This window comes from Gopherus evgoodei, chromosome 14 (assembly GCF_007399415.2).
Source record: "Gopherus evgoodei ecotype Sinaloan lineage chromosome 14, rGopEvg1_v1.p, whole genome shotgun sequence".
Classification (NCBI taxonomy): domain Eukaryota; kingdom Metazoa; phylum Chordata; order Testudines; family Testudinidae; genus Gopherus; species Gopherus evgoodei.
In genome coordinates, this window is record NC_044335.1 from 12,188,628 (window position 1) to 12,213,152 (window position 24,525).

The 24,525-nt window shown below is 42.1% G+C and overlaps 1 long non-coding RNA gene across 2 annotated transcripts; it reads left to right on the forward strand.

The window, feature by feature from the left end:
• The first annotated feature begins 383 nt into the window (after positions 1–383).
• LOC115635095 lies at positions 384–20,163 on the forward strand. Of its 2 annotated transcripts, none has more exons than XR_003996526.1 (5): positions 384–433; positions 9,315–9,464; positions 9,966–10,062; positions 10,633–10,709; positions 20,051–20,163. It is a non-coding gene; the product is annotated as an uncharacterized LOC115635095 (long non-coding RNA). The 2 variants fall into 2 exon arrangements; XR_003996525.1 differs by lacking the exon at positions 20,051–20,163 and adding an exon at positions 15,212–15,679.
• The last annotated feature ends 4,362 nt before the right edge of the window (positions 20,164–24,525 follow it).

Below are 24,525 nucleotides of genomic sequence, written 5' to 3' on the forward strand. Positions count from 1 at the left end.
GTTGCTGATGAGTCAAGTGTTTTCATTTGGGAGCCTCAATCTTAGTATTCGTAAATCGTGAGCCAGGTCTGTTCCATAGAAGTATAGTTTTCAATGTTTATAGGTATCCTTTTGAGGATGAAATTGCTGATGTCATAGTCTAGAATTTGGTAAATTAACTCTCTTTGGGCTAAGGTGGAAACTCAGTGAAGTATTGTTCTGATCCTGATCCTCCTGTGAGTGGGGAGGGAGCTTCAACTCTTGTCTAAATCAATGGGAATTGAGGGTGTTTGGAGCTATCAGGATGTATGGAGCATCTTGGAGGATCAGACCATAAGAAGAAAGAGGGCATTTTTGGCTCTGTAAGGTATACTAAGGGTTTATGTCCACCCTTTTATCTTTCAGCAAAGAAACAGATATTTCCTTCAAAGAGGCAGATCAGCTAACATCCCAGGTAATTATCATTAGTATAAATTGGAATATGCCCTTTTATGTTTACACTTTACCACCAGCTGTGATATTGGGCAGACTGAATGTAGGTGGAATTAAATAACCTGTATAGAAAATGAGATAGGGAATGGGAGACATGAAAAAAATCTTTTCAATCTTGACCTTTTGACAATGCTGGCTATGATTTCACTAACTTAGTGACGCACATTTTGAAATGATTTCCAAAGAACCTAGTATACTGGATGGCTGGGAGATTAGTAATGGAAAAGGGAGCCTCACTGGTTCAAATATAGCCCAGGTCAGTAGTGTTAGAACATCATAACCATGTGAAATGTGTTTCTTGGTCCCTGTCTCATTCTTAAGAGCTAATCTAGTGAAGTCAATGTCAGCCTTTCCATTGACTCCAGTAGGCACCGGATCATGTTCTTAGGGCTCAAAATTCACTACACATCACAAAATTCACTACAGCTATTCCCTCCCGCCCCTCCTCCCCCCCGTGGACAGTCTCAGCAGAAACTAGCTGCTCATGGAATCTGAACTATTCTTTTGTTCTTTGAGTCGGTTCCTCCAGGAAAGGACTGTGGGCCTAATCTGCAGATTTTACTCATGCAACACTGCCTCTAACTAAGTGGTATAGATGTTTTGTGTGGATAAAACAGGCAGACAAAACACTGATGAGGTGTGAAGAGAATTGCACTGCCACTGCCCATGTCAGACATCACCCTTGTATAGACAGACAACTTCATTCTCCATTCTCTCCTTTCCGACAGGGTGGCATTCATTTCAAAGAAACATTCCAGAGAGACTTCATAATCCATGTGTGCAGTTCAATATCCATTGTGATGGACTTTTTAATTATCTTATTATGAGTTTTGGCAGATAGGTCTATGTAATAATCAATTGTTTTCTCTCCTGACCACCCACCGCACACATATACACTTAATATTAGAACTGCCCAGAGAGAAAGTTAATGGCTCTCTGTTAGACAGCAAATTAAAAAAAATGTATTAGTCAACTCTCCACTGTAAAATGTTATCTCTCTGCAGGCATATTCCACTATTGATTCATCTCAAGAGAAGTATTTGTGCTGCACCTACTGTAAAACAAGTAAATTGCTTTGTAATTGCAAGGGTTGCAAATTAACATGAAGTGGCCATGGCAGAGTTCTGGTCCTTCAGCAGCACCCCTTTGGGTTCTGATGGTTTTGTACACTCACTCCAGGTCCAGTCTCTCAGGTGGGGTACTTAGCAATCTGAAGGGGAAGGAGTCTCAGCTGTCCAGATGAGTTTCTCTGGATGCTCATCCCTTCTGGGGTTTTGATGGAACTAACATCTTATAAGCAAGATAATAAATGAAGGAAAAGGAAATAATCAACCAATCCCTACTGGGCCACTGACCTGTCTTCCTTCAGATGGGCCTGCAGTGGGCCACAGTCAGGTTTAAAATCCACTGGTTCACTAGCAGAAGGAACAGGATACAGCCCTCTTCACCTTAAGGTGACATGTGCCTCTTTTAGGCAAGGGATTAGGCTCTGCCCTCTGCCAGCCTCTCCCAGGGAGCTAGGAAGCTCAGCATCCTGCTCACCTCCCAGAACAGCCTGCTACTAAACTGAGCTTTCCCACTCTTGAACCCCATCTCCATTCTTATCATAACTTACAGGTGTGATGGGGCGGGGCCACTCCAGCCCAGAACAACTCCTTAACCCATTCCTGATTGGTGCAGGGTTTATACATCATATCATAGGTAGTGATTAAAAACAGAATTCTATGGAACACATATGGGTTCCAAAGCCCAACCACTGTTACACAAGGGAAAGGCATAGAGATGACTTCCACTGCAATTTTATGGACGTGCCAGCTTTGAGCTGATCACAGTATCTTTCTTTCATGAGCTTTTTTCCTGCGGTGAATATTTGTGTTTGCAAAGGCTCAAGAACTGGCAATAATGAGAAACCAAATTTTCTGTTGACTGATGGGCTTCACTTTTCAGTACTGTCAGTTCCTTTCTGATATACACAGCCTCAGTGAATACCCATCTGTACTGACCTAGAGATGACCTTGAGGAACTCCTTGTAGAGGGTGTTTTGTTTGCAGAAAGAAGACAGTTCAGTCTCCATCATGTCTCTGAAAGATGAACATGAATCACACCAATTTTATAGAACTATTCAAGGTGACATATGAGGCAGTCTTCTGTCTAGTAAGGATTGAGACCACATGATCTATTTGACTAAGGACTCTGTCTAGACTGGAATTCTGTCCAAGAGATGGCTGTTTAGTTTCCTGTGGATGCTTAGTAGCTCATCTCTAGTTTGTACAGAGCTTTGGAATATTTTAATTCTATTTTTATCTTGCACACTGGTATTGTTAAAGCATAAGGAGTTGTAACTTCTGTTACTGCACATTCCAAGGGACTGGGGATGGCTTGACTTCTATATTTCTTGGAAACTGTAGGAATTTAGAAAGAAATGGAGCAGTTTCTACCCTTTCTGTGGGATGGAAGGGTTTCTTTTGAAATGCTTTAGTCTCTAACTCTTTCCGTGTTTTTCTTTTTTAAGTAGGTTGCTTTACTGATCTCCAAGTCCTGCCCACCACCCCCGTTGATGGGTTGTGTCTGTGGCCTGTATATTGCAGCTGTAAGAATAATAGATAGGTACCCACTCTGACAAGTCAAACTTCCTGAATAAGATTGGAATAATTAACCTGCCTGCACAGATTTGATCTTTGAACATGCTAGTGTGGACAGGCTGCTCTTTTTTAGATCCCTCAGACTTGAAGTCATATGTTCTTTCTCTGGAGGAAGTTTGCTGAAGTAAATATGGCAGCATGTGTCTTTTTAATAAGTGAGTTTTGTCCCCTGGATTTTTCATATCAACAATTCTATTTTGTCATACTCTGAAGAAACCTTTATTATCTTTCATGTCCCACCAGGCTCTGAAGACTTTGCAAGCGCCTGAAGCACTGGTAATGTAAGCGTAAAGCTCACAATTAGAACACCTCTAATTTCTTTCTGCATCAGTATCTGTGCTCAAAGTGGCTAAGTTCAGGGTTGGTAACAGGGAAGTTATATATCAATTTAGCCTTTAGTATTCTGTGTCTAGCAAAAGCAATAACCTGATCAAACTTCCTCTTCAAATCTATGATTCTGAATTTACCCATAGACACAAAATCTTGCACTTTCTTAATTAATATAGCTTCATAATCCTAGGGAGATTTCTTTGGGCTTAATGAAGGGATGAAACAGGGAAGTTAAAATCCCTGCTTCAGCATGCTAGGGAAATTAAAGTTTGTTTATATAGATTCATAGATTCTAGGGTCAGAAGGGACCAATGTGATCATCTAGTCCAACCCCCTGCACAAAGCAGGCCACAGAACCCTACCCATCCACTTCTATAACAAACCCCTAACCTATGTCTGAGTTACTGAAGTCCTCAAATTGTGGTGTGAAGACCTCAAGCTGCAGAGAATCCACCAGCAAGTCACCCATGCCCCACGCTGCAGGGGAAGGTGAAAAACCTCCAGGGCCTCTGCCAATCTGCCCTGGAGGAAAATTCCCTCCCGACCCCAAATATGGTGATCAGCTAAACCCTGAGCATGTGGGCAAGACTCACCAGCCAGCACTCAGAAAAGAATTCTCTGCAGTAACTCAGATCCCATCCCATCCAACATCCCATCACCGACCACTGGGCATACTTATCTGGCGATAATCAAAGATCAATTGCCAAAATTAGGCTCTCCCATCATACCATCCCTTCCATAAACTTATCAAGCTTAATCTTAAAGCCAGATATGTCTTTTGCCCCCACTACTCCCCTTGGAAGGCTGTTCCAGAACTTCACTCCTCTAATGGTTAGAAACCTTCGTCTAATTTCAGGTCTAAACTTCCTAGTGTCCAGTTTATACCCATTCGTTCTTGTATCTACATTGTTACTAAGCTTAAATAATTCCTCTCCCTCCCTAATATTAATCCCTCCGATATATTTATAAAGAGCAAGCATATCCCCCCTCAGCCTTCTTTTGGGTAGACTAAACAAGCCAAGCTCTTTGAATCTCCTTTCATATCCTGGGCCAAACGTTGGCATTATCTTTTTATTTTGAGCTGTTTTTCATTCTCCACAAAGTTTAAAATATCCAGGAAGATTAGACTGGAGAGGCAGCTAGCTGGGAGATGCTAGGTCACCCTGTATTTCTCAAACAGCCAATGAAAATGTTGGTTTATTGGAAGCACAATGTTTCCAGAAATTCCCACTGATATGCATACAAGAATCAGGCTGGATGGAGATGCTTTGCAGGAATTGTGCAGCGTCCTATAAGTGATTGGTTTTGGTAGCATTTTGACCAAATACTGAAATGCACTATATACTATAAATTGATCGTACAGTGTAGATTAAATAAATATGCCTTACCAGTGCCTTGGTGGCATGGATTGTGTGCTGAGGGTTTGGCGAGTCCAGGAATAAGAATAATTTCTTGGATTTCACTTCCCAGGCTCATGGTTTAGGCATAGATTCAGTGTTGAATAAGAGCTAGGGTTTGCGTTCAGATTTGGGCTTTTTCTCATAAAATTTCATTCAAGGATGAAATCTTGCAAACTCAGCCAATCTCTTGAGTTATAGCTGTAAAATCAGCTGCCATCTGAAAGATTTTGGACACATATGAAAATAAATCTCCTCTCAGATTTATAATTTATCCAGAACCAAAACTCTATGGCTGGGTGCAGTCCTAGGATTTTACTCCAGAGTATGTCAGAATTTGAAAGGGTTCACATACATGTTGCTGGTTTGGCTATCTCGTTGCAAGGGTAACACCTGCAAGTTGGTTGGCTGGATCATACAATGACCTTGTGACAAGGCACTACCTGGAGAACCCTGATCAATGAGGTTGCTGCTGCCCTGGGAAGGTTGCAGGCTTAATTGAAGTTAATTTGCCAGTTTCTGTTGGTGTTTACTGACACTTGGGTGGCAGCTGCTGGGCTAATGAGGCAATTGGCTCAGTAATTGGGAGGATATATTTGGGAGGAAGGAGGAAGTAAGGGTGGGGGTTCAGAGCGTGGGCTGGGAAGAGGAGAGAAAATTGTGTGGAAATTGCCTTCTGCTGTGGTTCCCTCTGTAACAGCTTTGTAATGGAAGATTAAAGCATACGTGGTGAAAGGCAAACCACCTACACATGTCTGTGTCTAGGACACCATGAGAACATGCTAGGCAGTGCCATTCAGAGTAGGTGAAGGGATCAATGTTGATCTTGAAGAAGGCTGGCAACACTATGAGCATTTATGGAAAATGAAGCACTAAGTGGTTAAAATCCTCACCCTGTAATAGGCCAGGTGTCTTCAACTCTTGCTGAATCCCAGCATCTTGTAGAAGCAGCTGTAAGTCTTGCCCAAAGTCACACAGAAAGTCTGTGGCAGAATCAAGAATAGAACTCAGGATTCCTGACTCCCTGGCCCATGCTTTTAGCTATAAAACCATCGTCCCTCATTACAGAAGAGAACAGTTTTGTATCCTCAATAACAGAACACCACATGGTAACTTCTTGTTGTCCTCCAATCTATCACCCCTGCTGAATGCCTCCCAGGGGCACTCACAAAGTCTTAATGGGCTTTACCAAAAGAATTAAGAGGCTTTATAGCTTTTATGCTGTGCACAAAGGATTCTGAAAACTTCTGTCATTGGTGCAGTAAATCACTCACAAGTACTAGGATGGAGTGGAGAGAGTAGCATATAAGGTGAAGAATACTATTGCATTTATTCCTAATGGAAGGATAAGAAATCACATTGACTTTGAAATGCCTATCAATCTTAGCTGTAAATTCCAGTGAATATGAACAATTCTGGAATCTTTTAAAATTCTGTAATGCCCAAAGTAAGTCAAATATGAAAACTGCCCCAAGCTTTCTGAAGCAGTACTATTTGAATGAACATTAAAAGTGATCTTATCTCAAGAACATAATGGGTTCTGCAGGAACAATTTCCCATTGGTGTAAATGGGAACTGGACACTAATTCCAGGGCATGGAGCAATTCCTCCTTGGGTTATTAAAGTTGCTCAGTTTTTTTTAAAGAGACCCAATGGATGGCAATGCTGCCTGTTCTGTGGTGCATTCTGCTGAAATGCACCACTTTTGTGAACTTCTTTCGCAGATTAGTTGAATCCTTATTTATGAGGACTCATTATAAAGGGTCTGTCAGCCTTTTCATTAAGAACACTATTTTCCAGGGCTTAAAGCTGCTCATAAGTACTAATTCCAGGCTGGAACCTCTGATCTTAGTTCAGGAGTAGATTTTTTTTTTTTAGGCGAGACAAGTTCCCTTTTAAAAACTTTGTGAAGCTCAAAAGCTTGTCACCTCCACCAGGAAAGGTTGGTCCAATCTCACCCATCTTGTCTCGCTCATCTTCTGGGACCAACATGGCTACAACTACACTTCAAACAACAATAGAAGATTTTTTTTTAAAAGACATTTGACAATAGCTGTATCAGGGTTAATGTTCTGGGAAGTGCAAAAAAGTAAGAGAAAGAAAAATGCTTTAGAGGCAGCTTGAGTCATTTCAAATATTTGGTTCAGGTCTTAGCAAAAGTTTTGGTTGGTTCTTATTTTATCCCAGCTGGTTCTCCATGTTTAAGACCTGATCCAAAGTCCAGCTGAGTCTTTTCAGTGACTTCAATGGGATTTAAATCTTGCTTAGTTCTAATTCTTATTTTCTCATCTTAAAGACTGAGGTCCTATCTTGATCCAACTAGGATTTTTTATATTGATTTTAATGGGAGCAGGTAAAATATTATAAAAACAGCATGACCAACTCCTACCCCAACCCTTACATGGAAGTAGTAGATCTGATTACCTATAAACTGCTGTACATATCCAAAAGGTCACATTGTATTGCCCAGTTCTGATCTGTTCTTAGCGGACCTTGTGAACTACGGAGTACTGACTTGAGTAGGAACCATTTGCCTGCCCTACTGAGCAGGCCACTAGTTACATTTGAGATGAGAAGGCTTTTGGGAAAACCTGTGATAACTCAGTGTACACTCAGTGTAGATAAGCTAGGGCTTTAAATATGAATGCCTTTGCTGTTGAACGGGGGGTTAGCCTTATCCACAGAAGTAGATAGTGTAAGTCTTCTCTTGGCTCTTTTTTATAAGATACAGTGGGGCAAATACATCCCTACTATAGCTCCAGTGGTAACTGTGAGTTGACTTTTGTCTAGTACGTTTTAAGAACTTACACAATGTAACAGAATGTCTCCAGAAGTGGTTAGAATTTCAGTTGCATTGGCATCTTTCAAGTCTCTTTTACATGGTGGGGTGGGGGGGATTGAATCTATTGCAATCATTCTATCCATAGTTTCCTTTCCTTGATGGTTGAATTACTGGAACTTGTAGCTATATTTCCATCCCATACTCACTCATACATGATGGCATTTTGACTAGTAAGCGGATAGTACCCTTTTCCCCCCCAAGATGCCAAAAAAAAAAAGTTGAAACTTCAAATATATTTGGAAGGCTTTGGAGATCTGCCAACCAGGTAGAGGACAGATATTCCTTGGACTAAAAGAAAAGCGTTGTTCTTACATGCTGCTGTTCTAATAAAGGGAGCACATCTGCTGAGTATCAATGTTTGTAATTGCTGTGCCTTTTAATGTTGTGGGACATATTATAGTTTATTGATTGGGAGTTGGTCAAAACAGACTGGGAGGGAACATCGTATGGGTGTTTTTTGCTGAGAACCTCAAAAGTAATTCCATACATACTGTTCTCAGTTTACAACTAAAACAATGTTTTTTCTAACTGCCAGCAGCACACACCTAAAGGCTACTGGAAGAAGCACTATGAGCAAAACCAAAAAAACAATGGGATTGTGTCAGTAAATCTGAGAGTATTCTCTGATGCATTGTTATTCATTGTATCTTTGCACAGTCCCACTGGTATAATACAAATTTAAATAATGACTAACATAATTTGTCCTGCAGATCCTTTTTTTTATCGGTGATTATGGGATAGATGAAAAGAACCCAGCCAGACTGAATCCAGGCTGACTTTGTGGGGCTAGTGGTTAGAACAATCACTGTGAAACATAATGGATCTGATTTTCTATTACCCTGGATCTTGCCTAGTCATTTACACATGCGTAAAGTGGGTATAAAACACCATCAAATAAGAATCTTAGAGGGAAATCCTAGCCCCACTGAAGTCAGTGGCAAAACTCCCATTGACTTCAGCAGAGCCAGGATTTCAGCCTTAATTTTTTGCATTCACTTTGTGGTGGTGTAAATGACTAATCATATGGAGAATGAGACCCCATGAGTAGGGACCCTAGTGCTATTTTTGCAATCTGTTTTTAAAGGCAGAACCACACTGTAAGTAAATTATTCATTCTGGTATCCTCCTCCCTTAGGATTACTCCAGTGGAGGTTGGGGGAAAATTGTCTTTTTATTTTTTTTATTTATTTATTTTGTGAGGCAGAAATGATGATTTCTGGTGGGGCTTCGCCCAGATATTATTAGCGAGAATCTCTCCCAACACAGTATAGTATTGCAGCTTTGTTAATTGTTTCTTTAAACAGAAGGCATTGAGGCATAGACGGAGTCAATCTCAAATGGCCACTCCAGTTCTGATCATTGTTCTCATTAAATCAAATGGATCATCATTTTGGAAAGAGAGCTCGCTACCTGCCTGATATTGGTAAAGATTCTATTTACAGATGTATTTGTTTAGTGTTCTCTCAATTTACCTGTTTATTGTGAAATCTTAGGGGCTTATTAGATTCATCACTACTCCTTGCCTGTCATATTGCATCATGGTCCAGAAAAACTTTTGTTTCATCTGCAGCTAGCCAAAAGATAGCACCCTTTTTTCTCAGATGCTAACTGACCACTGTTATCTACCTGTAGGCATGACTGTCACAGTGCTTTGTACCTAGCAAGAACCTTGATGGCAGAATCGCAATGTAGATGCCCACCTTCCAAGTGGAGGAGAACCTAATTACTTCTGTGCTGTTTACCTTGTATTGGCTGCAAGTTCACTTCTGTGTGATATTTAAGGTAACACTACCTCTAGACTCAGAGCCTGCTTCTGAGAGCTGGATGTGGGAAATTCTTAGAAACAGTTAGACTCTGTAATTTCCTTCTACTGGATATATACCTAAGACTCAGAATGGGTTACAAGTAGAGCTGAGTGAAATTTGTTGCCTCATCTTTCAGTGAAAAATGCAGATTCTGCGAGATTTCGTGAATTTGTGTCAGCTTTGCCACATTATTTATTTCAGGGGGGAAAAAACCCAACCAAAATTAAAAAAAAAATTAAAACATTTTGTTTTGAAAATGCCAAAACAAAATGCTTCAGTTTTTTCATGTGGAATGACTTTATGCATCAAGGTTTCCTTTCATTTGATTTCAAGAATTCAAAAGCATTTAAAAGTGGTAAAATCAAAACATTTTGTTTGTCCTGAAACAATTTTTTCCCTGCCATTTCAAAACCTCTGTTATTTGCCCTGCTGTAGTTCCAGGATGAATCTGCTGAGCCCTGCTCTTTCCTCCCCATAGGAAGAAGGGCCCACAATCATTCAGAAGACACATGAGCTCATTTGGCTACCCCTCGATGGTAGCAATACAAGGATCTGTGATGCTTATGAGACTACAGGTCTGTAAAGTTTCTTTTTCCATTTCTAATTTCTCAATCCAATTGAGATTATTAGTTGGGTAAACTTTTAGCTTGTGCTTTGTATTCTCCTGAGATCTTTGGATCTGCCAGCTATATTAATCCAGATCTGTCTGCACCTTTGCTTATTGAATATTATCTTTTTTCCCTTTGCCTCTTCTTTCTAGTGAGGGGATGGAGTGACAGCACTAATTAGACTCTGCTGCCAATTTACTGATGCACCACTGCCTGTGCACCCTGGGAGAGAGGAATTAACAGCATTTTGGAGCTCTTAGCGAGAGTTACTAGCATATGATATTTGTAGTAATTCTGTCACCAGTGATATCTGCATGGCATGCAGATATAACCTTTTCTCCAGATTGAATTCTACCATGTACTCTTTCATTTTCCTTTGAAACTGCCCCCCCCCAAGAAAAAAAACCCTCTCAACACCTTGTCCAGCTATATCCATAGTTTTATTGCTGCAGTAAGTGTCTAGATATTTGTGGGGGTAGAAATCTTAGTGTTCCTATACAGTACTTATTTTCTTAAACAAAGTCATTGCCATTTCAGGTGTGGATATGGAGAAATTTGTTATGTGAAGATAAGCTGCACATGCCATTCACTGTTGGCAAATGTAAAGTAACAAGGTAAGGTACCTTTATAGTTTAACAGCAGCACAGCACAGAATACAGAGCAAGAGGGAAACCTGAGGTGACTGTGAATAACCCACTTTATCTCTCCGTAAAATATTTATTAGCAATGTGTAGAGAACGTGTTTTGGGGAAGCTATTTTGATATAAAATGAGGTAATAGTGAGACTTCATTTTAAATAGTGTGAAATTTAATGCATGGTCTTATATAACAATGACAGAATGCTACCAAAATGTGGCACATCTTCATAATTATTATTTTGATTATGGCAGCCTTTGGATCTCAGACAGGGATTCTGGGCCTTATTATATTAGCCATCACACAAACAAATAACACAAAGACCATCTCTGCCTCAGAGCTCACAATCTAGGGTTTAGACTATACACAACAGATGAATAAACACATAAACAAGGATGGAGAGGGAGACATGGTAACAGCAGAGGGAGGTGTGATGACATAAGGGAGTGCATAGGGCAGACAGTCCTCAGCCTGCCCGCTTTTCACGGAGTGCCCTAATGAGAGAACATTACATTGCCAAGTTAGATAGTGAATTCAGTGTCCATGGGATTCCCCATTTGTCAGCCAGGATGAAATGATTATGGATCATTTACTTGTCTCTATGACAGGGCTCTGGTGAGGAGTTTTGGGATCTCTCTTCCCCTGCTGTCCAACTACTAATCCATCCCATATAACACAGACACTGGCCAGTGCAAACACATGACTAGGCAAATCTACCATTACTTTCCTGCTAACCTTCCCCCAAATAAGACTTGCTGGTTCAAATGTATGCAGAAAGTGGGCATAAAAGTACAAAGTTAATTCCTTTTTCGGTTCAAATGTCCCCTCCCCCACCTGACTTGGGAAGATATTTGGTGATATTTGCCCAGCTCCAATTCAAGTATGCAGTAAATTGCCAAGCACAGCAATAGAAGTGAATGGGAGTAAATCAGACCTAGAGGATGTTGGACAAAGTAATGGAAAAAGAAGGAAACTGGCGGTGCAGCCAATAGCTGGATGTTTGGTATTAAGATGTGGGACACATGGGTTGGTTTGATTTAATGCTGAGAAAAGTTAATTAATCCAAACATATGAAAAAAATAAGAATCCCAGGGCAGTAACAGCAGGAACTGACACATTCCCCTACAGTGAAAGAGAATAATAATAGAAGCAGAGGTTTTTTTAGAGTCTTGCTATGGAATTTTTTGTCTTTGAGTTTGCAACATGGGAGGGTTGCGTTCCTCAGTGATAAATTCTCTTTTGCAAACTGGACTGAGAAGGAGAGGGGGATGGAATCAATTACAAACCATATCGGACATTTAAGTTTGAACACACGACCTTGCAAAGGCTTGCATGAAATCTTACTAGCAATATAAACAGGACTGGTGCCAAACTAAGCACCAGAAGTATTCAATAATAAAATACAGCTGTCTTCATTGGCATTTACCCATGAAAGTTTGTCATTTTTACTGTTAGAAATGCTGACAAAGAGAAATCTGTCAAATGAAAACATTTTTTCAGAAGAGGGAGGCTTTCATGAACTGCAGCCTAAATATTCATTTAACATTTGAACATTCCATAAAAATAATTTATAACATAATTTCTTCTTAGAAACTCATTTCAACTGAGTACTTTCCAAAGACCCTGGTTGAGCTTGGCAATGCTAACAGCTTTGCTTTCAAACCCATAATTCTTAATTATTAAAATACTCGATATACACTTTTCTTGGATTCTAGCACAGCACATCAAAGCAGGGGCCCCTCTTTGCTTCAGCTTAATGCACACCATGTCAGTTAAGGAGGAAATAGGAGTGACACTTGTCTGTAGAGCATACGGTTGGATTTTGAAACTCTCATTTATGTAAGCAGTCCTAAAAAACTGCATAGAGCTGCTTGCATGAGTAAGGGCTATTTGTATAAGGGAGGCTTTGCAGGACTGGATCCTGTGCAGGAACTTACTGTATCTTTTGGTCACAAAATAATATTGTGAAACTGAGAAAATAGGAATAGAGCAGCACTGGTTATCACTCATAGGTCACCCTACCTACTGGCATCGATGGGAGTTACTTGAACCTTGTGGTAGGACAATAGGGCAACAGAGTCCCAAACATGGGGGTCAGCTTTTCAATACCCCTCCCACTCCCTCAGCATTAATAAGAAGGTAAAAGAGAGAGAGACATACATTGAATTGTTAACCTGCCTATGTACACTCTGTAGCTCTCACCCATTGTGCGTGTTTCCTCCATTAGGGTCGTCTTCTGAATCAGTTTAGCTTTTTGAATATTGCGTTATTTGATTGGCTACTTGTCCAGATTATTTACTTCTATACAGCCTGTTCATGGTATAAACCCCCACTCTGAACCTTAGCTTCCAAAAGATGGGGTACCAGCATGAATTCCTCTAAGCTCAATTACCAGCTTAGTACTCGTAGCGCTGCCACCAACCAGGAATTCCAGTGCCTGGTACACTCTGGTCCCCCCAAAACCTTGCCTGAGGACCCCCAAGACCCAGACCCTCTGGATCTTAACACAAGGAAAGTAAACCCTTTCCCTCACCGTTGCCTCTCCCAGGCTTCCCGTCCCTGGGTTACCCTGGAAGATCACTGTGATTCAAACTCCTTGAATCTTAAAGCAGAGGGGAAAATTCACCTTCCCCCCTCCTTCTCTCTCCCCCTCCCAGACTCTCCCTGAGAGAGAAAGTAATCCTAACACAGAGAGGAATTAACCTCTCTCTCCCCCTTCCCTCCTTTATCCCCACCAATTCCCTGGGGAATCCAGACCCAGTCCCCTGGGGTTTCACCAGAATAAAAAAACAATCAGGTTCTTAAACAAGAAAAGCTTTTAATTAAAGAAAGAAAAACAGTAAAAATTATCTTTGTAAATTTAAGATGGAATATGTTACAGGGTCTTTCAGCTATAGACACTGGGAATACCCTCCCAGCCTAAGTATACAAGTACAAATTAAAATCCTTCCAGCAAAATACAAATTTGAACTCCTTCCAGCCAAATACACATTTGCAAATAAAGAAAACAAACATAAGCCTAACTCGCCTTATCTACCTAGTACTTACTATTCTGAGTACATAAGAGCCTGTATCAGAGAGATTGGAGAGAAACCTGGTTGCACGTCTGGTCACTCTCAGAACCCAGAGAGAACAACCACCAAATTCTAACAGCACACACACAAACTTCCCTCCCTCAAGATTTGAAAGTATCCTGTCCCCTGATTAGTCCTCTGGTCAGGTGACAGCCAGGCTCACTGATCTTGTTAACCCTTTACAGGCAAAAGAGATATGAAGTACTTCTGTTCTATTAACTCTTACTTATCTGTTTATGACAGCCTGACACCTGAGTAACCATCCAATCAAAATGCACAGTCCTGACCTCTTCAGCTAAGACTGACGTAGCCCATAGTAATACCACATCTCAACACACCGGGCCACATACTGAGGTTTTGAACATAGCCTTTCTTAAGCAAATCCCCATCGATATCCATGGATCTTTTGCCTGATTAAAGGAGGAGGTGGGCCATAGATTTAGATTCAAGTGTCTCCTTCTTATTGCAGAGAAGGTGGCAGTCGCCCCTTCCATGAATCCCTTCACTGGATGCCTGTCTCTTACCTCAGCAAATTCTAGCTTCTCTTCCTCACCTACACGACCCTACATAGCCTTATCCCCATTTTCACATTTGCTTCTTGCTCTCCCAGCCTTCTCGTCTTGTAGCTCTGGTCACGGATTCACTCATGCTTCTTCCTGCTTCACCTCTCCTTGCCCACAAAGAGCTTTCTTGCTTCCCCCTAAAACCAGTCAGTCCTTCCAAGAGCCCTCCTTTTCTTTCTTCCCTTCTGCTGCCGTCCTCACAGAGAGAAGGGGCTAGAAGGAGGTGTAAACTACACCAGCTCGGACTGTCTTAGGCTCAGCTCTGGGTACGGCCCTACATTTTTAAAGCATTGTAAAAATGTATGGTTGTTTATAATGATGATAGTCATCAATTTTCCAAACTTACAATGGTCATGGGAGGATATAAACTCTTTCTCTTCAGATGTCCTACCTCATTTCTACCAAGTCAAAGGTCCTTAAACTGAGAGACTATTAAGTGCATTTAGTCCCAGACTTAGAGAGAGAATGTGTTGTAAAAGCCTCGTCTTGTTAAAATTATGGTCCCTGTAGTGTCCTCCTTGTTAAAATACTGCATAGTCATAAAATTCAGCTTGAAAATTATATGATCGGTCTCAAAGCAACTACCATCAACGGTTCTCCTTGTCAGACCTTTACAGTATAAGTACTGATTAAATTCTATAAAGATGGACAAAAATGACATTCCAGGTTTGTGAAGCTGAGATTGCTTTGAGCTTGTAGGTAATACATGGTCCAACAATTATTAATGTTTAACTGAATGACATTGCAAGTAATGAGAAGACACTGTAACTTTAAAAGAGAAATTTCTTTAAAGGCTAAGAGTGACTGTTATCTTTTTTTTTTTAAATTCTCTATTTATTCCAGCTTAACCCTTAACTCTCGGCTGTGCTATGTAATAATAATGGAACTGCTCAGACAGCTCAGACAGTGCTTGAGGCCCTGCCAAACCACATGGAGTGATGCCATAATCAAATTCGCAATGTCTTATCTTCCTCAGATAAAGTTATCATCAAAGGAGTGCTGGCATGAACAAAGAAAAGATTCAGGGCACAGACCTACTCTAATGTATTGAGCTGTGACACAAATTGGGCTGTCCTTGTTTGCCTTTCTTCTCTGTTTCTTTTTCCAATTGGTCTGCCAAAGCAACACTGCTAGTTTGGTTTCACACATCTATTTGAGACAACAGACCTTTAAAACAAATAAATCTAGAAAGGGTTAAAATTCAGACTGCAGTATATTTTTTCCTTTCCTTCTTTTTCCTTTAATACATTCATTGGCTGACATTATAAAGAGTAAATCCACAGACTAGAGATTTTCTGTTAAATCAATAAAATATTGTTTAAAAACTGAGTTAAGTGCATTATCTGTCCATTACTACATTGTGGTTTGCCCTCAGTCAGGGAACTGAGACAAAGGCTCCCACAAGGCAAATCGCATTTGTTGTTAACCTAAATTAGATTTTCCATATAAGGGAGCTATTTCAGGGCCTCTCTTCTACAGGGTACTTAAGCACATGACTAACTTTAAGCACATGAGCAATCTCACTGATGTCAACGGGACTACACACATAGTTAAAGATAAACTTAACAGCCTCCAGTTGGGTCCTAAATATTAATGATAAGCAAAGTAAAAAGAAAAGACAACTGTTGTTAATGCCTATTTAAAGAGAAATATTTTCAATTACTTAAGGACAGCTAAAAGGAGAGAAGAGGTAGAATCAGAGTTTCCATCAAATCGTAGAACTGTAAGACTGGAAGGGACCTCAAAGTCATCAAGACCCCACCCCTGCCTTGTGGCAGGACCAACTAAACTTAAACCATCCCTGACAGGGAGTTGTCCGACCTGTTTTTAGAAACCTCCAATAATGGGGATTCCACAACCTCTCACCCAGGGGTACCCAGGGAGAGAATCTCTGATCTAGACCACCTTTCTCTAGTTTGCTTATGAAAATGTCACATGGGGCTGTGTCAAAAGCCTTAAAAGTCAAGATATATCACATCTACTGCTTCCCCCCATCCACTAGGCCAGTAACCCTGTCGAAGAAGGACATCAGGTTGGTTTGGCATGACATGTTCTTAACAAATCCATGCTGGCTATTTCTTATAATCCTGTTATTCTTCAGGGGCTTACAAATAGATTATTTAATAATGTGTTCTAGTTTCTTTCAAGCTATTGAAGTTAGGCTGACTGGTCTATAATTTCCCAGGCTCTCTTTGTTCACCTTTTTAAAGATAGGTACTATGTTTGCCCTTCTCCAGTCTTCTGGAGAACCTCAACTGTCCACCAGGAGTTCTCTAAGATAATTGCCAATGGTTCTGAGATTGTTTCATTTAATTCCTTAAGCACCCTAAGTTGAAGTTCATCAGGCTATGCTGACTTGAATATATTTAATTTATCTAAATATTCTTGAATCTGTTCTTCCCTGATTTTTGTTTTCATTCCTTTTCCCTTGTTAATATTATGTTAAGTATCTGGTCACCATTACATTTTTAGTGAAGACTGAAGCAAAATTAAGCATTAAACACCTCAGCTTTCTTGATATCATCGATTATCAGCTCTCCTTCCCCAGTATGTAGTGAACCTATACTTTCGTTCATCTTTCTCTTGCTCCTAAAATTTTAAAGAACTTTTATCACCTGCCCCCTTTGAACCTAATTTAAAGCCCTCCTCATGAGATTGGTAAATCAGTGTGTGAAGACTCTCTTCTCCTTCTTGTTCATGTTCTCCCCACCTCTTCTCAGCAGACTTTCTTCTCAGAACAGCATCCAATGGTTTAGAAAATGGAAGTCCTTCTAGTGACGCCACTTGTGCAGCCAGCTATACATTCATCTTCAGGATATGCGTGTCCCTGCCTAGGCTCTGACCCTCAACTGGAAGGAACGACAAGAATATAACCTGTGCCTCTGACTCCTTCACCCTAGATCCCAGAGCCCTGTAGTAACTGCTGATCTGCTCAGGGTCAGACCTGACAATGTCATTAGTGCCCATGTGGCTGAGCAGCATGGGGTAGTGGTCAGAGGGACATATGAGCCTCGACAACCCTTCCATAATGTCTTGGACATGGGCTCCAGGCCGGCAACATATCTCACAGGACATCATGTCAGTTCTTTTCTAGGGATCTGATTCAAAGGCCAGTGAAGTCACTAAGATTCTGTCCCTTGTTTTCAGTGGGCTTTAGCTCAGGGCCCAGTTGAACAAATCATAAACTGGCCGTGATCCAGTGATATAAAACGACATGCAAGACCTAGAATTAGGGTGCTAGCTTTGCAGAATCCTGCTCTATTTTTTTTATTTGTTTAATTGTTGTGGATTTTATTAGCTTCAAGACAATTAAAGCTGAATCCAGCAGTCTACTGTGCACCCTCAACTCCCATTGACTGCAATGTGTAGCAACTTGCAAGATTAGGCCCTTATAATTGCTACTTCTTTAGCATTAAGATATAGCTATTTTCCCTAAATGTGTTACACTCACAATTAAAGCAAAGAGTGTTTACATTCCCTGGGACTTCAGCACTTGTAAGAAAGGGAAGCATATTTGATCCAAACCCTTTTAAGCTTCCTCACAGACAGGACCGGCGCTAGGGGTTTTAGCGCCCTAGGCGCACGGCAGTTTCGCCGCCCCGTGGTCCCGCGGCTTCGGTGGAGCTGCCACAGTGATGCCTGCAGGAGGTCCACCGGAGCCGCGGGAGCAGCTGACCGTCCGCAGACACAACTGCGGCAGCTCCACTGGAGCCGCGGACCAGTGGACCCTTCGCAGGCACGATGGCGGCAGCTCCACCGGAGCCGCCTGCCGCTCCCTCCGGCAAAATGCTGCCCACCAATAATCCTGGCGCCCTAGGCAATTGCCTAGGCCACCTAAATGGAAGAGCTGGCCCTGCTCACAGGCATAGTTCATTTGATTTTGACCCCAAATCTGTAACAACCCACACTGTTACTTCCCAATGTGAACTAACTCCAGCAAAAGTTGTAACAAATTTGTATAATTCAAACGTGGACTATAGATTTTTTTAATCTTACCTTAAATGTATTTTCAGATTTGTAAAGCCCACAAGTATACTATTCTGAAGGGGAGCAGGGAAAATGCAAAAAAGAATCTGTAAGAAAATGTAGTTCAACATTACAGAATTCTAACTGCTCCTACAGTGAGAGTGTCTTTGGTTTACCTTGTTCTGCAGAAGTTGTTTTATAAAGTCAGCTGTGCATTTGAACAAAAGGAATGTTTTCTGAAAAATAATGATGAATAGCTGGCTTGTCCTTTTATAACCATGCAAGTGCTAGGTAGATAGAACCACACACAATAAGAATACATACAGTGAGCCAAACGCTGTCCCCACTAATAACACCCTGCAGCTCCACCAGCTCCAGTGCGAATCCACATGATATAAATCCTGGCAAAATTTAGTCCCAGCTGTGTATATAGTGGGCCTGCTCCCATTCCCAGTGATGTCAGTTGCATAGGCACGAATGCCTCTTTGTATGTCTCCAAACAGAGAGGAACCTGTGCCTGTGGATTCTGGCTATAGGGGTGCACAAAGAGGCAGTTCCCTTCTTTCTGCTTATCCTGTAGAGCTCCATGGGTCTCTTTGGCTTCTAGATCCACAGGTTGGGAGATGTCGTCCAAGCTCCACCAGATTCCTGCCCACACAAATACACAGATCATGGGGGCACCAGTTATCGCATACATTCCCTGTCCCTGTGCAGTAGGTTCCCTGGAGTGGGGTAGCAGAAGACTGGCCATGCTGGGATGATGGCACCTTCATATACACTGTATGCTGGGAAGATGGTTTCTTTACCAGCTCTGCAAGTGAAGGAGAAAGGAAGATTTGGGGGTAGAATCACTGGATCCATACTATGAATATTGTGCATGAAGGGGCAGTGTGGCTATTCCAGGCCACAGTCTGGATCAATAGTTACAGAGAGGCACAGAGCACTGCATTCCCCACCGTCTTCCTCAGGACTGGGAAGGGATGTTTCAGTCCCTGTTTAGCTCCCCAGAGCAGAGGTTCATTGTCTCAAGCTTTTAATGGAGGTTAGATTATCACCTAGTGAGGATTAGAAATGGACTAGAGCAATCAAGGAAGGGTTTCTGAGTACTGGAGTATCCAGCTGGTCTGAGTTAGAGGAATTCACATCAAGTGAAGGATTCCTCCATTACTCAGGTCAAAAGCTCTTTGGAGCAGGGGTTGTCTTGTTTGTTCTGAGTCTGTATAATGCCTACTACAATAGGGTCCTGGTCTATGACTGGGAATCCTAGTAATATACTCGGCACTATCAGGGCCAGCTTTAGGCCAATTCCACCAATTCCTCCGAATCGAGCCCCGTGCCTAAGAGGGCCCCGTGCCCAGTGGCAGGGCTGCCAGGGGGTCAAGTGGCCGAGAATCCCTTCCCTGGCTAGAGGCTCTTTTTTAATTTTTACTCACCTGGCGGCGCTCCGGGTCTTTGGCAGCACTTCGGTGGCAGGTCCTTCAGTGCCGTCGAAGACCCGGAGCGAGTGAAGGACCCACCTCCGAAGACTAGGAGTGCCGCCCCGTGAGTACAAGCCCCACGTGTTTTTTTATGTGTATGTGTTTTTTTTCAGTCATCCCTGCTGGGATCCATTGAAACTGTTCAAATCTGGCCCCACACTTGCTAAAGCCAGCCCTGGGCACTATGGTACTACAAATAATATGAAAGCAATTAATAATGTGACATCTTGCACTACAGGTGCCAATTTCAATGTGTCACCAACTGTGACATATACAAGAAGCATTGTGGTTGCAGTGCCTACGTGGAGGAAGCAGAAATTTCAACAATTCCAGTTCACAAAGTTCAACAATAATGGGAAGGGTTGGTGTGATGAAAACTTTCTTTTTAAAAAAAATCAAAATTTTCCCCATCACCTTAGGACAGCACTTAGAGGGGGGTGGGAGGGAGGGTTTCTCAGTGCTTGGGACTCCTTGAGTGGATGTAGGAGGGAGAAATTAAAAAGTTTTACAAGGGGTTTTCCTAACTTTGTATTATGATTATTGGTTTGGTTCTGGGTTGGTTTCTTTAAGTTATTGTCAAAGTTTAACATAGATTTAATGGGACCACAAGCCCCATCAACTAACAGCAAAGTCATATAGCATGAACACAAAATAGAAAATACAATAAAGGGGAGACTCTTTTATTTTGTTTCTGAAATGTTTGTCTAATGTTCAGGCATCCTGAGCATGCGTGTCATACTTGCAGACATGGTGTGTGGAATTCACTGCAAAGTATCCCATCCTTATCCCTCAACTCATATGTCTCTCTGTATATTTGCCTACATCATAGAGATGGGTGTCAACCAAGTGCTCGATCCAAACATCTCAGAACCTTGGAGAGAAGAAATGAGAATCAGAACCCATATCTGCATTGTACCTCTGGCTTTTGTCTCTGTAATGGGCCAAACAAAACACTGCTTTTTGGAGGGAGGGAGTGCTTTTGTATTTTACTACTCAGGCCTAGATAATAAGTCTGTAATCCTATATCAATATGATTTATTATTTATTTATTATTATTGTTAATTATTTATGCAGTCCCAGAGATGTGCAAAGGGATTATATGTATAACTTCATCTTTTCCAGGGATGCTTACTGTAGCAGGATCTTGGGACAAAAGCACCTAATTAGCCCCTTCCCAGTCAGCTCCAATCAGGGGAAACAGATTGGGGCTGATGGAAAAGGCCTGATGCTGGCTTGAGGATTGGCAACACCTGCTGGCCTGACAAGCCAATGGCTACAAAGACTGGGAGGGAACCAGACATCTGGGGGCAGCCAGGGAGAAGTCAGTCAGGGAGGGAACTGGAGGCCTCTTAACTGAAGGCTGATTCTGCCTGTAAAAGAAGTTGAATAGTTTTGTAAAGCTTGTAAATAGATAGACACTGGTGGTGGAATAACTGTAAGTAAATAAAGACATGGGTGTTGCACAACCCTGAAGCCTCTCTGAGCCTTACTGGGGCAGCAAGTGGGCCCCAAGAAGAAGGGTGGGTCGTGGACCCTGTTACACTTACCATTGGAATACTCTGGGCACGTAGCAATAGCATGGGATTTACTGAGACCTGCAGTGGATGATGAGTGTTCACCACTCAGTAGATTCCCAAGTCCGTTTTATTATAGCTGTTTTCTCTGTCGTTGCTTCTAGGCATATGTACAATACAAGCAACAACACATCTCACCCCCCCACCCCCACGAAAAAAAACCCAAACAACCTCCCCAACTTCTACACAAATAAGTTATGAACTCATCTCACTTTTTCAAATCATCAGGATGAAGATATTCCCTCCCCTTTATCTCAGTTACCCCCTTGTTAGCTCACCCCACTGTTTGAAAGATTGGGAGGCAGTGTGCTTAGACTCTGTTAGAATAAGGGAGGAAACCCAGAGGCAGAGGGGTCTGAGTGAAAATACTCTGCCAGCAGCCCCCAGCGCGTTAAACCAAAGAACAAGCTCAAGTGCATTTACTGATCTCAGCTGGTGGTACTGCGTATACAGCTCAAGAAGTAGTGGTAAGAGAGCAACAGTGGGGCAACAAAACTACCTCTAGGTATATCACCTAAGCCCTTTGGGGATGGATTTCAGTTCTTTTTCACATGATACTGGATGAAGCATCAGCGAGAGAAATTATTTTAGCCTTTTGAAAATTCTGTCTAGACGCCTTGGGAACAGGATGCACTTCATCACATCATAGTTACCCATCGGACTTAAATCTATGTCAACAAGAGCAACAATAACTTAGGCCAATAACCTTGGCAATGGCATTGCAATTTTTTACTCGTTTTCTGTTTATTGGGTGTCTCGGTGAAATTTCATTGCCGCAGCCCTGCAGCCCACTGGTCTGAAAAAAACAAACAAACACTTAAAAACCTCCCTGTTGAGCAAAATGCAAAAATTAAAGACTCAGAATAGAAAATTAATGGCCATGCACAGTACTCCTTAGATCCCATTCGTCTGCCTTTGATTGGAGCTGAGGTTGTGCATTCCACAATGAACTCTGCAGCTTGTAGAAATCGTCTTCCTCCCATGGATATTGTCTTAGGCTGAGAGACACCCATTGTTTTTTGTTCATTGGTCTCAGCTGTTCAGATACATAGAAACATAAACATAGTTATATAGACATTGCCTTCCTGCACCAGACTAGTCCAGTTGCTTGTCTCGAACAGTGGCCAGATTCTTCAGAGGAAGGTGCAAAAACCATCAGAGTGGACAGTTCTAGAATAACCTGTCCCATAGGGAAGTTTCCATCTAATCCCAGCCCTTTAAACAATTTAAATGCTCATCCAACTACTAAACTATCTAACTAATGTAACAGTTGTGGTTATCATTATCCATATAAATAGCTAATCCTGCACTGCTGCTGGAAAAACACATGAAGGAACATTGGTACACACTGGGGACTACGCAGATTTGCAAGGGTTTTGTTTCTCTGTAGCCCCAAACCATTAGCCATTTGATCCTGGACAATTCACATATTAAAGACAACAGGGCACCTCCACTGGGTTAACACTTTAGGGTTGGGTTTGTGCTGTGGGAGTGGTAACCTAGTTGCAATGCGGTCATTGTGCAATGCTTTTGTTTTCACTATTCACACTTGTTTACAAATGTGTGTTATCAGAAGCATGGAATCCCAATTAGCAGTTGAGATGGAGCACGGATCCCTATTAAGGTTAAACTGGTCAGCATCACCAGAAAATCCTGTCCAACAATGGCAAAATAGACAGGGGCACACCACCAGTTTACTTGGGTCTCCTACATTTCAGATCAGCACCACAAGCCCCTCACCTCTCGACTGCAAAGGAACACAGCATTGTGTATATATCCCTGGGGGAGAGGTCAGACACAAGGGACAGAGAGGGTAAACATTTTGTAATCTTCCAATGGAGAAAGGACTGCTGTGAGTAACTTCCTCAGATAACAAAGGTGTTCCCTTCCCCCCTCCATCCTCTGATTCCACACAGCTCCCATTGGTAAGGGGATGGTAAGACGGGGGAGAGAGAGGCAGAAGCACTGTAACTGTAATTTTCCAAGGGACAAAAGACAGCTGTTACTAACTTTAGCCAAACAACTATAAGTGTTTGTACTATTCCCAGCTAGTACCTTTCCAACCTCCCCCCCCTCACTTCCGCTGGTCTGTGAGAAGCCGGAACCATCACTGCCTGTGTGTCAGCAGAGAAATGCACAGACACAGGGACACAATGATTTTTTGTTTTTGTTAATACATCTGTTTTTGAGCCATAGATTCAACCAAATGCATAACAGTGGTTCATCAGAAATCAATAAAGTAATTGATTTGTAGCCATATCTTGTTTGGAGTCTTTTCAGCGTGGGCTTAACATCAAGAATGTCACACCAAAGCAAGCGGAGATATTGGCAGGGAAGATGGGGGTCCATTATAACTTACTACCCCTGAGATCCGCTTCCTGCAGTGGCTTGACATCCTCGTCAACCAGTTCCTTCAAGTAGAGGTGCAAAAAATCACATGTTCTTCATCTTCTTGGGTTGCCTTCTTCCCCTGACCTTCCACAACATCCTGTCGAACAATGAGGCAGGCTGGCTTGAGGAGGGGGTCATGAGACACTTCAGGCTTTGTACTGGGAGCCCATGACAGCACCCAGTCCAGCCCATTGTAGAAGAGGCAAGTACGACAAGCCCTCCGAGAGCGACTTTCAAGTCTTTTGCCCTCCCGCACAGGAGCCTTAAGTGCTTTATATGTTCCTGGCATAGAGCTGGAGTCCACTTAATGCACTTTGATCAGCAGCTGGGCGTAGTTGGCGGGCCAAGCAGCTGCTCTTGGAGCAGGAGCCATGGCCACCAGCTGTATTGCTCAAAAGAATGCAGTGGAAAGTTGTTCTGATGTGGTAAGTATGGCTCGCTACCGCTAATGAAGACAGGGGACAGGGACCTTTATAGACTGGGCAAAGGTCCAAAAGAAAAGGATTCACTACATTATAGGGTTGCGGGCGGAGGATTATTGAAACTTGAGACCTGGTACATGCCCCTTACCTCCATCCATGCTGCAAATTGACATGGGTACGGAGTCATGCCACAGCCTGAGGCATGTACTTACCCACATCCCTCAGGTGTGCCTGCTTACTCACCCACTATTCACTTTCAAACATCCGTTCCTGGGTTTAGACGTGGACAATAGGGGGGTTATGGTGCAACTGCGCACTTGGACACA